The following is a 17159-nucleotide window of genomic DNA, read 5'->3' on the forward strand; positions in this document are numbered from 1 at the left end:
AAGTGCAGAACACTGTCAGCTCCTCTAACATTATGTGGATTGTTTCCTATTGGTTTCATATTTTGTACGAATTAAAAAGATTCAATATCTCAGATAAGTGAGTGAGGAGGCAGTTTCCTTGCCTGAGATGAAATAATGAGGGAAAATTATAATAATATACTCACATCTTGATGTTATTTGAATTGATTACAACACAAAGAGCTCAATTTTAATAATATTCAGAAATTCACAACCACATATATTGTTCTTTTTTTTTTTTACCTGTATGTTCAGGCTCATTTATTTTTTACCCCACACAGTGAAAGTTACAGCTTTTATAATGATATTTAATTGATTCCAGAAAACATAATTTAGAGTTGGTGATGAAGAGTGACACACAAAGGCTTATTTTTTTAAGTACTTGCCATATCATGAATGAATTCTAACCTGTCAAAGAAAATAAGTATAAAGCAGTATGAAGTTAGCTGCTATATTTACTTTTCCTTGGATCCTTCTGTGTTTTGAAACAGTAAAAAAAAAACTGAGTTACTTTGTGTTGCTTGGCAACCAGAAGACTCTTTCATAAACAACACAATGAATTTGTATTCAGCCAGCTTCTCATTCTGACATCTAGTAGGTTTGTTCTTCTCCTCGACTGTTTCATATTCTCTCACAGTCTACCTTCGATCTTAACAGGCACATGAAACTGTCGCCACAAATCACAGCGGTGCTCCTCTGTTGTGGGTGTCTCGACTCAATCCGGTTCCTAACACGCTGCAGTAAACCTATCAAGGGCAAGAGGTGTGATGAATTTTCAGTCTGCTATAATGGTCACGAATAAAAGTCTTTACAGGTGCGATCAGATGAGACACACAAATAAAAACTGATACACACATAATAACTCCAGCTCAATATTTGGTAGAGTCTGAATATCTGAAGTGTTTTGCTGTTATTGTCTGTTGTGTATTCAAAGCAGGTGGAAATCTGGAGATGATTGCAATTCTAAGGAAGTAAAAAGTGTTCACTGAATGATTTTAAGCATTATCTAGACTCTAACTATTATAACAATAAGTTTCAAAACTGATAACTGATCTATTTGTATCTTTCATGTGTTTTTTCTTGTTTTTAATCACCACATTCAGACCATTCTTTAGAGATGGATGTATTGAAAGTAGAGTATACAAATCATTGACTATAAAGCTACACAGCTATGTCATTCCTGCATTTTCAGAAGTTATAAAAGATATTACAATACAACTACTTTGCAGACTTATTTCTTTCATGTGTATTAATATAAATGTGCTGCCAAACTTGCAAAAATATATAGGCCTATACAATATATAATATAATATATAGGTAGTCTGCCTCGGATTTGATGTGCTTAATTGTATTATTACTATTATTAGTAATTAATATTAAGCACATGTGTGTAATTTAATGCAATCCAATATGAAGCTTAAATAGTTTCAGTTTTTGTTGACATTGTCAGGAAGGTGATTATACTACTTTATGTTTATTATTGAGGTTGCAGTGGGTTATCATGGTGTATGAGGTTGCATTATATTGAATGGTGTTCCTAATATTTTGCCCACTCCATTAACATACATGAGAGAGGGAAAACATTAGGAACACCAGTCAATACAATGGACCCCATTACATCACCCTCACTTAGTACGACTGCAGTAATAAACATAAAGCAGAATTTTCACCTTTTTGATAACTTGAAAAAAAGTATAATTTTTGGCAGAGTTGTTGTATTGGATTGAATTATATTGCATCGGTGTAGCTAATAAAGAGGCTGACTGTAGATGCACTACTGTAGCCTATATGTGGTGCAATATAATGTAGGCCTACACACTGTTTCCCTATTGGAGCAAAAGTAAGAAAAAAGTTGCCTTGTTCACTTGGATGGTGCCACTGTAGGATATTTAATCAGCTTGTGACAACCTGCTCTAACGCTCTGTTGTGATTATCAGGTAGCAACTCTTTCTTCAAAGCGTTAAATGAACTGTAAACACTATGCACGCGCAGCCGCGAGCCCCCAAAAACTGCCGTGACCCGGATTCGAACCGGGGTTGCTGCGGCCACAACGCAGAGTACTAACCACTATACGATCACGGCGAGCTGTCCTTGGGACTGGTGAAGTTAATGTGGACTTCATTTAGTACCTGCCTCTGTGAAAGAGTGAAACTGAAAGAGGGTGAATTTGTCACTGCGTCATATGATGGTCTATTCATGATGATAGAGATGATTAATCGCCCGCTGTGAGGCTTTATTAAACCATATGGAAATAAAGACTTAATAGGCTTAATTACATCTTAGCTGAGCTTTCTGTCAGTTTTTTTATTTTTTGGGGAGTTTTTTTTTTTTTACAACGTTAGCAAGACTGAAAATGTGATTTCAGAGCGAGGAAGGTTTTTTTTTTAATCGCTCATTCTTTAATTGATGATAAAATTATGATGGAAGCATAATATAAGAGTCAGACTTATTCATTAGTGTAGCTGTAATGTTCGACTTAACATCTAATGTGACAAACCTTAAAGTTATACCAGTTTTTATATTCATTTTTGTTCTATCAGCATTATCTAAGGTGCATTAGGTGGTTAATAAGGAGATGAAAATGAATTTAATGTTAATGAGAAAATCATGATTAATATAATATGATTAAAGCTAGTTTCAAAGCAAATCTAGTACCAGAATATCACTGTGTGTGTGTGTATGTGTGTGTGTGTGTGTGTCACTTGATCTGTATTAGCAACCTCAGCTGTGTGCTGGCACTAAAATAGAAACCAGTTCAGGTTACAGGATGAATATTATCAACACTTGGGGAAAATAGTCTTGCTGATATGTTTAATCAGTGTCATGTGACTCAGGTTGATGTTTACCCATCACACCTTCGGTCAAAATGATTGTGCATAAGAGTGGATATGGGACTGTCGGTCCTCTGTATGGCGGAGCCATAACATTGTGAGAAAGAGTGAAACTTAAAAGGTCCTGCTAAACTTTCAGTCTTCATTTCAAATTAATGACACTGAAGCAAAATTATTGGACATTTCTCCATTTATATTGTGAGGGACCTGCAAAACCTGCAGCTGACCAATAAAGAGTGAAAGTTTCATACAGTGTTTAAACTTAAATATCCCAAACTATTGCGTATATTGCTACATTTGTTTCAGGTTAAAAGTTTTGACTGTGAAATTAAAACAAATGTAGAATATGATAAACATTTTCTGTGAACTCTTTACCAGTGAATGCCAAATTGGGTCCTTGAGGAGATTCCAGGGGTCCCTAGCAGAAAGGTGAATAACTTGTTTTCACTGTAATTTCATCCATGAATAACACAATTATAGAATGTATGAATATTTCTGTCATGCGTTTCCTTTTTAGAATAAAATCAAAATCTCATCAGATGGGGGAACCTGGGACAAAATCTTATCATATGAGGGTCTGCAGTTTAGGGGTCCTTGATATGAAAAGTTTGAAACCCGCTGCTCTACACATATTACTTCTGTCATAATTTGATACCTTAAAATTGACTTGTCTTGACTTTGAGAATATTAAAAAAAATCATGCAAAAACACACTGTATGCAATACTTTACCGATACTGTAAAGGCTCACAAAGAAGGTTTTAAAATCTTTAAACAAACATGGACGATATGAAAATGATCAGCTTTAAATAAGGGATGTGATCTAAAATAAAACAGTAATGAAACACTGAAGCATATATGTTCATTAACTTTCCTTGAAACATAAACCAATGATGTTTCTATTGATGTAATTCCCAAAATCTGTAGGGCTAATAAGCTTTTATTCTACTATTAACTTGTAGTTTAATGTGGAAAGGATTAGTCAGAACCTACTTCAGAATTAAAAACATAATAAAAGATTCAATCTGCAAAATAACTCCCTCTTAATCCATTCTAAAGGAAGGAAAAAATACTACCTCAAGATCATTAGTGTAAAGGTTTTCAAACAATAACTTTAATCTGATTATTTACAAGGATTATTATGGTTATTTTACTTCAAGATCACAATTTCTTTGCCTTTCATAACTTATTCAAACATGCTTTGGAGCAAAGATGTTTTGGAGCACCTAATGAATTAAAGATAAATGATCTTGGTCTATCCAATCAAAGCCGGAGTCTGTCTACACCCAGATTGTGTCTGCGAGGTCCGGGGCAGGAGCCGGCTGCTGGGGCAGATCTACGAGGTGCCGCCTGAAGCACCACAGTCCCTAAGGAAACCCTGGGCTTGGATCCGGCGTGGTCTGAGGTGGATGTGGTCGAGTGCGTGTGCTCATGTGGGTGCAGATGTGTGTGGTTGAGGTGTTGATGCTCCGTGTGCTTGCTGTCTGCCTTTGCATGGGCCTGTTCCTCCTCCTCCTCCTCCTCCGCAGCCTGCAGAGGAAGAGTAAAGAGAAAATGAAACTGTGTGATTAACTGTTCCAGCTTCTGTTAATCTTCAGAAGCTTTAAAGGAACACGTTGATGAGATCAGAGAGACTGAACCATTAAACTAAAACAATCAGCGCTGAGAGACAAAGAAGCTCTGTAAAGATGTGGAATTGGATGGTATTTCTCTCTGTGTTCAACACTAAAAGCACCATTTTCACATTATGCATCTCATTTGACTCAGTGTTAAAATAATATACATTCATTACTGGAGCTTTGAAGAAATGCTGTAAAAGGCTCAGCTTCTCAGAGATATATTTAATAGAATAACAGATAGAGTAGAAGAACTCGCCATACACCTAAAAGATACAAACACACAGACGTACTGTAGGTATAAACACATACACATATAACCATACTGAAGGTGTAGACACATACCCATACACCAGCTCATGAATACTCTTAAAGCTGAAAAGTGAAGATACATCAACATGTAGTACTTAATGGAACATCACTGATGTCTCTGACTTCACACTGTTTCCATGGTTTCCTGCTGGTAATGTGGCATTTGGTCTCCATGACATCAATGGTCAGTTTGTACTACAGCAACCCACCTTTCTCCTGCACACACACACGCACACACACACACACACACACACACACACGCACACTTCTTATTTCCTCACCTTTAAAAATGGCAAGAATTCATGTTTTGTGCATGTGTGATGTGTGTGCGTGTGTGGTGTGCGCGCGTGTTTGTGTGTGGGAGTGTTTGCCCTCACCTCTTCAGGAGTGTGTGAGAGGTCATAAAGTCTATTGAGGCTCAGGATGTATCCATGTGTCCCGTCCTGGTTGATCTGCTCCAGAGCCTCCTCTGCCACCCTCACCGCCTCAGGGCTCGTGCAGCCCGGAGGTTCTGGCCTGGCTCTGCCCCCCTGCTGCAGCACAGCCAGACACAGGACCAGCAGATACACACTCATCATCAGACACAAACAACACACACACACACACACAGAGGTCACAATAACCCAAATAAACAAATGACTAACACCTATTTTGACAGACGGCCTTGTCTATAAATGTGTCTGCTGCAAGACATGTAATCCTAGTTTTTCGAGACAGATACATGTGAGGCTGATGCTGAACTTTCCCCTCTCTCCAAAAGGATGAGCAAACAGATGCTATCCGTTGCTCTGCAGGCCACTGGCTGGCTCAGACTGATTGCAGGGTCATAGTGCACCGGGGTACAGGGGATATTAACCAACCAAAGGAAAGCTCATTCAGCAAAGTGCATTTATTGAATGTGAGAATATCATTATTTGGATTTAGTCCTGTTTGAATCAACATGTCATTGCAAACCTCTGTTTTGACAATCAAATACCTGAAAAGTTTGCAGCTTGCTTCTCAGCAGACGATGACAGCTGTAGTCAGTGTTAGAGGGTGAGCCTCAGAAAACAGGATAGCTGGTTGAGGCGGTGGATTATGAACGATAAATCCAGTTAAAGAACCAAGGCACTTGGAGAGAGGGAGTTCAAATCTTTCTTCTTTAATAAAACTTGTTGAACTTCAGCCACATTGTACAATGTACGTATCTGTTGGTGTGTGTGTATGTGTGTGTGTGTGGTCTGGAAAGGAAAAAACCCAACAAACTACATTACAAAATGGTCTGGATATTTAGCAACTTATCAATTAGCATTCCAAAATACAGCTGCCATGTAATAATGTAGGAGCCTTATATCAAATGCAAATCACATAAAATAATTAAACAGTTAAACCTCTATTAACAAGGCATGGTTACACCCACAGCAAGAGCTAAGTGAACCCATTAGCATCACAAACTGGAGTACAATAATTATTCATGAACAATATGTGTAACGGGCACTCACATTGGAGCCTTAGGTACATTATCTACAATAAACAGAGCTGCAACACACTGCTAGCACTCACTTAGCTCCAGTGCTAGTAATAAACAGGGCTAACAGCTACTTAGCTAACTCACCGTACACACATAAAATATCATCATGTTATGTAACACGAACTGAAAGAATAATAGAAATATCCACAAATACCAAGCAGAGACACTTACATTTCTTCAAGAACGCACACAGGATAAGGAACCAAGTACACACAAAGTCTGTGCAGCTTCAGTCTGCTCTGCTGCCGGAATTCCCCAACTTTATCAGCCCGCGTTACTGTCTCTGACCAGTAGGTGGTGCCTCACCTCTAGGGCTTTCTCACACAGCCGCCCCCAAATGTCTGTCTTGAGCATAGACATATATACGGTCTTGAGGACATTTTCGTCAGAAGCAGAAGAGGCTCACGGTCGTAAACATCTAGTCACGTGTACTCTGAGATGGACGTGCAGGTCAGGAAATGACGTAAACGGACCATATGTGGTTTGTTATGTGTGTTATTACCTTACGTGTTGGACTAAATACATGGACATATTGAGGAAAGTATTCCGGTTTTATGGAAACGGATTTCATATTTCACAAGAATGGATATTTGGCGAGCTGTACAGAAAGTGCTGAGTCATAAGATGATTGTTGTGGATAAAGGGAAGACTTTGAAGGTATGTAGCATTATAGCTTTTCTTACTTAGCTCAGGGGCTAACCGAGCTAATCTCTAATACTATTACGGCTGTGAGCAACCATATAAGTCGTGAGTGGTCTTGAATGAATCAGGACAATCTAAGCTTTCCAACGATGTACGGCATGAATATATATGTTTAAGGGTTGGTGTTTAAAACATCCAGAAGAACTACTACCTCCTAATGGCTACCTCCTAATATCCGTCCCGTCCCGTACACGGAACAGCGTGCGTTAAGTGGTTAAAGAATTTCGTTAGTTTATATAATGCAGATTTGTAAAATATCACTCCCATGAGGGTCACAGTCACAGACAATAAACTCAGTATTTCATCATTGTGGTAGCAGCCGTGCAGCAGATGTAATGAAGTCCACGCTGCACGCAAACTAATATTAAGCCTAAAAGACACAAGTCACATGTTGCTCCCAGTGCTAAAACAATACACGTTTCAAAATGTTTTGATTCATTTTGATAAAAAATTAAATGATTAGTGCCATTTAGTCCTGTTAGACAGACATATGCCACTCACAACAAAACAGTGGATAATCAGTACAAATAAGTGATTGCATAAGTATTTACTGCCTTCGAGTCATTATCCGGTGGGGGACGCATATTTTTAGCATTGTAAACTTTGGGAATTTCAAGTTTTCCACATGTGAAATTTGCGTGGATTTTCTGTAAGGGTAGGAAATCTTGTTGAGAAATAGTTTTGTTATCTGTTTAAACTGTCTTACATTACCATAAAAACTGAGAGGTGCCCTGAAAGAAAAAGAGAAAAAAAATCCAATATCAACGGCTTTAGATATAAGACAACCAATCATTTGATTCAGTCCACATTGAATGATTGGTTGATGACTGACATTGGACCTGTTAATCAAAGGAGGGGGTTGGATTTTTTCTCACATTCAAAATGTAGCTGTCTCTTTTTTAGTTTTCCAAAACTGCCTGTCATAGCTTTAAAGACATCCTTTGTCACGTGAACAAATATCTTCTCTCTAATGTGTTGTATTTTGGAGAAAGGTAGGGAGTCAGATTTACAGTATCTGCAAAAAGCCCTTGGGAAACCAAGACAAACCACTGTAAGCTAGATAGATAGCTAACATTAGTGTGAGGCAGTTAGCTAGCACTGAAGAAACTTAAATAAACAAGTGGCAGTGAGCTAACTAGCCAGAGGCCAGGGCCCTGTTTCAGAAAGCAGGTTTAGTGAAAACTCTGAGGAAGTTGACCCAGAGTTCAAGGAAACTCCTTTATAGGATAGACAAGCACATACCTCATAATGACAGTCTCTCTCTCTCTCTCTCTCTCCCTCTCTCTCTCTCTCTCTCTCATATGAGGTAGGGCAGGCTAAACAACATCACAGCTGCTTGTAATGGAATTATACCTTACTTGTTTGAGCTATATTTTTAAATTTCATATTCAGTTGCTGCCTGTTGGGGTCTGCATGAATATTAAATGTGCTGCACACACACATACACAGAATATAAATGTTGAATAAGTGGAACACTCGAGACAAAATGTTTCTTTTTTTTCATTAATACTCACACATTGACTGTCAGTACATTCGCCATCATGATAAGCGGTACTACGAAGCTGGTTATCAATTTGGTAATTTAACCCAGGGTTTTCCAATCTTGATCACTGCGCGCTCACATAAAGTGGTGGTGTTTGCAGCGAACATGGAGAAACCCTACAGAGCAACCATGGAGGAGCAGATTTTCTTCAAAAATATGAAGAATTCAATCACATCAACCAGGCCAAAAGCAATACTGTTGCCGCAGCAAAAGCCAGGAAGGAGTACTGGCAGAAAATTGCCGACATTACGTTAGTTTAATATTCAACATTCATTTGAAAATACAAACCTATTATGCGCTTAAACTATTTGAGTGAATGATGTCAAACCAACTGTATATCATACAGACTAATATCCCTCATGTGCCACAAGGATTCTTTTTTAAATATATATTTTGGTCAATTTTTACAATTAAAAGATATGAATACAATTCTGCTTTTCTGCACTTTTGCAGCGATTACTCTCAAGATGTTCTTATTGAGACTTTTTGTCAGGTTTTCTGACACAAGTTCTGAAACTGGAGTGGTGGTAAGGTTATTTATCCTATATGTAAAAAACTGACATCTCTCACGATCCGCGCACCAATGTCGACAGCATCTTCTAATAGGCAGGCCATTTTCCAACAGAACTGATTTATCAGGAGGTGGTGCTTTCATACTCCTTGATCTCTTTTCCAGAACCTGCTCCGGAGCAGGTTAGCCGTTCAGCATAAGTTACCATGGTGATTTACCCCGGGAAGAAGTGAACCAGCGTCGTAGGACGGAAAACCCAGAGTTAACCCTGAAGTTACCTCGATAAGAGAAAATCCAGCTTCGTAGTACAGACCTCTGGTTACCTAGTGTCAACTAATCTGATGATAGTACATTCCTTGTATATGATTTATGCATATTATCAATGAAGTAACATTAAATATTTCCAATTGTAAAAATAAATAAATAAATGTAGATAATAATTGAATTTTGGATGTAAAATAGTCTTGTAGTATCTTGTTGAGTGGTGAATATCGTTATGTGATATGTGTGGACTCTACAGTGAGACACAGTAGCTCGACTGGCACCTGCCACTCCAAACTCACTCACTGACTGTGAATGCCAACCAACTACACCAGTTACCAGTAAATAATAAGTAGTTACCATGGCAAATAAATTATCAAATAAAACCTTAAAGCTACTTTTTAATTTATATGCACCCGGCAATAATTATATTTACCAAAAAAAAGCCCAAAAAACCACACACACACAAAAAAAGAGTTTGCGATGAGAGGGGACAGTTTTTCCACTAAGGAGTGGTTTTAGTGCAAAACAAATGCTTGAAATCAATTCAGGATCCTGAAAAACCCATAGTTTGATCCCTCACAAGCAGCAGAAGGCAGAGGTAAACAACATTTTTTTTCAATTCTTTCACCGGTAAGGTTCCAGGTAGCCCAACTTTCAGCAGCTGTCACGGATTTTGCCACATGAGTTAAGTTTAAATATTTTAATATGTGTTACTAGACACCTTTACAAACACATTGGTGAAGAAATTGTTTGGTAAGAAATTTATAGTTAAGCAACTCTAGTGCTTGTTTGTAGCTTTAAAAACGGTGAAAAGAAGAAAAACAATAACAACCGTCATTAATTTAACTGCTTTAGTTGTTTATTTTTAATTATGAAGTGCGCAGCCGCAGACTCAGCTCGACTGTTAATTAACCGTCAAATTTGAACTTTACTTTCAAGTCGATATCGATGAAAAGCGCAGTAATATCCAACTATAACGCCATTTTTTTGGTGTTAAATCCCGTCTCCTGTGTGTTTAGACAGTCCAGGTAGAAACAGCGCAACCCTACCTAGAAGAGGAGGAGCAGGAAGAAGAGGAAGACTTTCCTAACAGAAAGTTTTGGCAGATAAGGCTGCTTTCTATAAATCAAAGCCTTAAAACTAGTGTCCCACATTACTAAATCTACAGTAGTATTAATATAACCTAAGTGCTATGTACCTTTTCAGTAGAATATCCAAAAAGTGTCTCCTGATTTAAGCGAACATCTCAGGGATTTCATGATATTAGGTGTTGATATAATGTATAAGATTCATATGTAAATATGGTAAACAAGTCCCACATTACTGTAATCTACCTCAAACACATCTGTTTCTGTCAGGGAAACAATCACATGAAGTATTTTTCAAAAATACAATTTGTTTTCATTGCCTTACTGTTTTTAATGTCCTTAATTGTGGTGCCATATTGATTTAGTTCTTGAGCACTTTGTTAAGATAAGATGATGATCTCAATTAAATAATAAAAACATCAACACAGACTTCAAAAACGTACTTTCTTTTTTAATATTAAAACAAAACTCCAATCTATCCCCAAACATAAATTTGTTTTTATTAGCCGCAGAAAAGTCTCCTATAATATGATTTTACATAGATTACAGAAATGATGCAGGTATCACCATGACAGACAGCAGATGGCGCCATTTTAACTGTATCAAATGCTTCCAACCAACCACTTTCAATATAACTGCTTCACACTGATTCAGGGCTTCACAGAGCTTTGTTTTCCTCTACAAATACAGACTGAAGCTTTTATCTAGCCAGGACAACCATCCTAAACATATGGCCGGCTACATTAAAACAATTATACATTAAGTTATCTGGACCATGAAAAATAATTTTGAGAAACATTTGAGACATAAATTGTTTTATTGCACTAAAGCAGTTTTGGATTGTGTCTGACTTAATAGCTGTTGTCTCATTAGTAGAGCACCGATATCAAAGTTAGACACTCATTACTCAAGTAGTCTTCACAAATTAAATAGTCTTTTCATCTGCATTGCGAGTACTCTAAGTAAGTAGCTACTTGTTACTTACAGAGCAACAACATTGTTTTTGGTTATTTTAAATAACTCCAGTCAGGAAGTTGTAATTTGTAAATGCATGTATTTGTTACTGTTCATGAATCAGACAGGATTATCATTAGGTAACTTTTTTTTACTAGTATGCTGCCGTTGTGGTTAAAATAATTATTTACCAAGCTAAAACATTCAAACTGTTGAAGACATGCCACTGTAGAAATGAGTGAGAAGATTAGATATATCTGGCTTGTTCACCCATACTACACAGCTATTTAGTTTCTCTTTGTTCTAATAGAAGATAAGAGTAATAAGTCCAAACAGCAAAGTCATCACATTCAGTTTGACGGACCAGGCTGAGTTACAGAAGCTCCTTCCACAACATTTTGGCAGATGAAGGAATTTAAAATTCAGATCAGACACAAGCTCCAAGTGAGGAAGTTTTTCACAGATGTTGGCAGAGACACATCCAAAGACTTGAAGTGTTTGACCAGAGTATTGTTCCGCTGTGAATAAAGAAGATGGTTATTACACTACAATAAAAAACATGTAAAATGCAATAGCAGGAATTTACCACTTTGAAGGAAGAAATAATGTGATTTGGGGCACAAAATTATTATGAGGGCTCACCAGTCCCACTAATGCAGCGGTCCTCCACTCCCACACACTCTACTGTCTGGTTACATTCAGCAGAATGTGGATCATCACAGGTGAAACACTGCAGGCCGTTTTTCTTCTGAACACCAGGGTCTGAAACAGAACAGGAGACATGACAGAAACTGTACAAGACACAAAGTGACTTATTGTTCTTCACTGTGACCAACATTAGACTGATACTACATGTGAATGTGATTTAGTGTCTTTAAAAAGGGAAATCTTTCTCGTTACTTACAAGGAACGTCTTCACTGTTGCAGCCATCTGTGTTACACGCATGAACAGATGCAGTGAAAGTTGCAAAACCAAGATTAATTGAAAATATGTGCCGCCCTTCACTGACAAGGAGGGATGGCAAACACATGGCACACCTCATTGTGTAATTCCATTCCACAAGTTCTATTAAAAGAAACAAAGACCAAACACTGTAATATAGAAATCTTATTTAAAACTGAATAAGTGAATGACACAAAAGAACAATCAGATTTATTTTTCTACTTTTTATAGGTACCTTGTACGGCAACAGTAGCACACAGCTCAGTAGAGTTACACGGATGTAAGTAATGTTGCCATATGTCAACCCCTCCACCTCGCCAACACTCAAGAGCTTCAGCTGCAAGTTATGAAATAAATTAGGGTGATACAAACAAAAATAAATTAAGATGAACCTGAAATTATGATGATGAACCTGAACTTGGACAAAAGTCAGGAGCTGGCAGACAAACAGCAGACGTAAAAAGTGAGGAGAACGATGAACCAGCTGACATGACAGGTACCTGCAGAAACGCTGTTTTAAGAGTGAGTGAGGTTACCTGTGCTGGAGAGAGTCCAGATGAGAGTGAGAGACAGAATCAGCTTCATCATGATGAGGAAATCTGCAGATTATAGGAAACACTTTATACAGTGAACCTGTGTTTTAAAAAGAGGAAGTTACTGGACACACTTGAATATCAAATGTATTTCTTCATTTTCAAAGTAGCAAAAGCATCAACTTCCTTGTTGTACAGCTGTAATAAACAGTACAAACACACCGTACTAAAAAAAGACAGCTGATTTTGTAATCCAGAGCTATTGAATGGTAAAATATGTCCACATTGCTTCACAATTTTAAGCTACTTTAAGTTTGGAAAAATATGTAAACAAACTTTTGGTAAAAAGTTTAAATAAGTGGATCATAAAACATGGTGAACATTCAGAAGTGAGCATCTCATACTGATAACATCTACACCTCAGAACAGAAATGAGACTACATGATTGACATCAGCAGTTAAATTGAATAAAATAAAACTAACTAAAATGTTTTTAAATAACTATCATAATTATTATGATAATGAAACCATCAATGCCATCAGTCCAACAAAATTCTACCTTGAATGTCATATCAATAGAATTGCACAATTATATTAATAAAACTCACCCCGTCAATTTTTAACACTCCCAGTTTGTCAACAGAAAAAACTTTGAAAAATGTGTTGAATTTCTTGTTAAATATCTCAAAGATAGTCGTTAGTCTACACCGAAAATTGTCGGAAAAGAAATGTCTGTTTGTTATCTTCACTTTTATCTCAACCTCTTCACTGCTTGACCAAAGCCCCATGACACAGTTTCACCGCAAGATATTATAAGTGTGTCTTTTCACACAACTTCCTGAACACAACATGTTGCTCATGAAGCAGTTTCCATCCAGCATGCTTTTGTTGCATGTGTAAGTTGGAGCTTGAATAGTTCATGTTGATGCTGGGAAAAGCTGCATTTAAGCAAGTTGGATCACTCACAACTAGTTTGCATCTTTGGCACTCAAAAGTATATCTTGAAATGATCTGTCTGCAAGTAAAAAGGAAGCTTTCAGAGAGGTTTGTTTTCCCCACAAATACAGACTGAAGCTTTTATCTAGCCAGACAGAAACACTGCTTTGCAGCCTGGTATCAACCCAATACTTCTCTTGCAGAATTCCAGTCAAAATACACAGTAAATACAGTATGATATTATATATTTGGACAGTTGAGCATTTGGAGTTGTCTGTCAGTTGTCTGAGTAAAATGGGGAGAAAGGAAGGAACAGCTCATGAACCTAATCATACCACCTCATCTGTCAAACATGGTGGTACTTTTGTTACAGCTTGGGCATGTATGGCTGCCAGTGAAACTGTTACACTGGCATTTATTTATGATTTCACTGCTGACAGAACAAACAGAATGAATGCAGAAGTATACAGGAGCATGCTGTGTGCTCACATTCAGCCAATGCATCAAAACTCATTGGAGCACTTTTCATTATTCAGCAGGACACATATAGTGGATTTGTTTCATGATGGAGGAACAGCTTCATCATGATGAGTACATCTGCAGATTACAGGAAATACTTTATATTGAACCTATATTTAAAAAGAGGAAGTTACTTGACACACTTGAAAACCAATTTTACTGTTCTTCCTGTGTGTTATGTGCTTCGTGTACGTTATCATAGTTTAACAGTCAGCCAAACTCAGGTATCACACTTGAACCAGGATCAGAGCATCTTGCTCCCTTTATTTCCTTACTTTTAGTTGACATACCATGAGTGAAACTGCAAATAAAATACAATACAAAACCTTAGCGACACTTATACTAATACTAATTAGAAAACTAATAAACAATAATGATGTTTTAAAGAATAGCTAAAAAACGACACAGCACAAATGAGCCGTTTACCTTAACAGTAGGCTGATACACATTGTTGCTAAGCAACGCTCACTTTACATCAGCTCTCAAATTACTTTTAACACTTCTTATATGACTTCCTAGTTAATAAACATCACACATTACAATACTAAACTTATCATAGTAAACATACATATTATATATTACTTCAAATATCAGATTAACAAATTTACAGCCATTGCTTTCGTGAGTATGAGAAAAGACGATTCAGAGTGACCAGCCGTCTTTCTTACTGCTGGTTGCTACGTTACTGCAAGTATAAACCGTTATGTAGCCTTCGAAATAAAATTCCAGATCGCTGTACAACTATAACTGAGCGAGAGAGTGTGTGTGTGTGTGTGTTTCTTATGCAGAATTTCTTACCATAAATTGAATCTAGTACATTCATTAAATCAAGTAGTTCAAGTACCTTAAATCATAAAAACTATTCTGAGAGCAGAACACCAATACACTGCAATACAAAGTTCAACAAATCATCAACTTCTTTTTTCCACATTAATTTTCATTTGTTATTTTTTTCATATATTATCATTTATTTTATAATTGTTAAATATATCACTATTATTTCTTACAAGAAAATTACAAAATTAAAACAGGCCATTTATTTGAATTGTAAAATATGTTGTTTCATGATTCTTAATATAACTATAATTTTAAACAATGACAAAAACAATAAGCACAATAAAGAATTAAGTAACAGTACTTTTACTTGATTACAATTTTTGGCTACTCAACCCACCTCTGGTAATGAGTTCAGACAGCAAAGTGATCACATTCAGGCTGAGTTACAGAAGCTGCTTCTACAACATTTTGGTGGATTAATCAGTTTAGGATAATTAGGAACAGGTACTGAGAGATCCTCAGGGTTGTGAAAACCTTCAGGCCAACTTCAAAGGTTCAACTGTCCCAAATAGTATCTGGACTACATTTATGTTGTATTATAATTTTGGCTATATATTTGTGCAATTTTCTAAATATTTTGACTGTAATTCTGCAAGAGAAGTACTTAACTGGATTAAAATAAATGTTTCGGCCTGACTAGATAAAAGTTTCAGTCTATATGTGTTGAGGAAACAAAGCTGCCTGAGGCTTTGAATCAATGTGAAGCAACTGTGTTAAAAATCATTCACTGTTTGGAAGTATTTGATAGGTAATATGGCGCCATCTGCTGGGCAGTTGTTGCCATTTAATTTGACATTTCACGATGTAAATGAGTGAGAAAGTTAGATATATCTGGCTTATTCACACATACTACACAGCTATTTTGTTAGTGTGTCTTTGCTCTAATAGAAGATAAGCGTAATGAGTCCAAACAGCATCACATTCAGTTTGACAGACCAGGCTGAGTTACAGAAGCTGCTTCCACAACATGTTGGTGGATTAATCAGTTTAGGGTAATTAGGAACAAACACTGAGAGATCCTTAGGGTTGTGAAAACCACCAACGTCTGACTAGATAAAAGTTTCAGTCTATATGTGTAGAGGAAACAAAGCTGCCTGAGGCTTTGAATCAATGTGAAGCAACTGTGTTAAAAATCATTCACTGTTTGGAAGTATTTGATAGGTAATATGGCGCCATCTGCTGGGCTGTTGTTGCCATTTCACTTGTATGGATGGATTAAATCTGATACCATGATTAGGAAATCTGAATTCAAGTTCAGCTGCTTTCATTATTTTTATAATTATTTGTACTCAGTTTTCATTCATTACATTTCATTTATTGATTATTTAAAACAAGTAAATACAAAAATATAAATATAACGAACCAGATAAAACACAGAGCAGATTTCCATCTGTTGTCTCTGGTTGCACAGCAGTTTGAGGACATTTTGTTGAACAATTCTGATGTTATAGTCTCCACTCATTGACGATTTGGTTTATCTTATTTCACCATTAACTGTTAGAGTATATTGTTTAAGGGGCGGTGGAGTTAAACGATGCGGCATGCAGTATCTTTTAAAGTAATCTAACAATGGTTCAGTCAATCAGTCCTCTAACATAAGTTAGACATTGTCTTTATTAGTCAACAAAAAATCTCACGTCATTTTACATGGATTACAGAGATAATGCAGGTATCACCATGACAGACAGCAGATGGCGCCAATTGTTAGAATATATTGTTCAAGGGTTGGTGGAGTTAAACCATGCAGTATGCAGTATCTCTTAAACAATGATTATTAACATAAACAAAAAAGCAAAGCTCAATAAGTTGTATTTTTGATAATATTGCAATAGCAGTACAACTTCTATTTTTTTAGGCCATTTCAACAGTGGTTAGGTTATTGTAGTAGAAGCCTGTGACTTGTACCTTTATTTATATACTTCTTTATTGACTTCATAAGCATCCATCTAAGTTCACACAAGCAGATAGATATTATTTAAGGGTTAAGCATCAAGAATCTATCTCATCCATTTGATTGACAGTGGCCTGGCAATGTAAGCTCAAT

The 17159-nt window shown here is 36.8% G+C and overlaps 1 non-coding gene across 1 annotated transcript; it reads right to left on the bottom strand.

The window, feature by feature from the left end:
- Nucleotides 1–2028: 2028 nt before the first annotated feature.
- On the bottom strand, nt 2029–2100 carry trnah-gug (transfer RNA histidin (anticodon GUG)). The gene has a single exon. It is a non-coding gene; the product is annotated as a tRNA-His (tRNA).
- Between the last annotated feature and the right edge of the window lie 15059 nt (nt 2101–17159).

Source organism: Scomber japonicus, chromosome 7 (genome assembly GCF_027409825.1).
Source record: "Scomber japonicus isolate fScoJap1 chromosome 7, fScoJap1.pri, whole genome shotgun sequence".
NCBI lineage: Eukaryota > Metazoa > Chordata > Actinopteri > Scombriformes > Scombridae > Scomber > Scomber japonicus.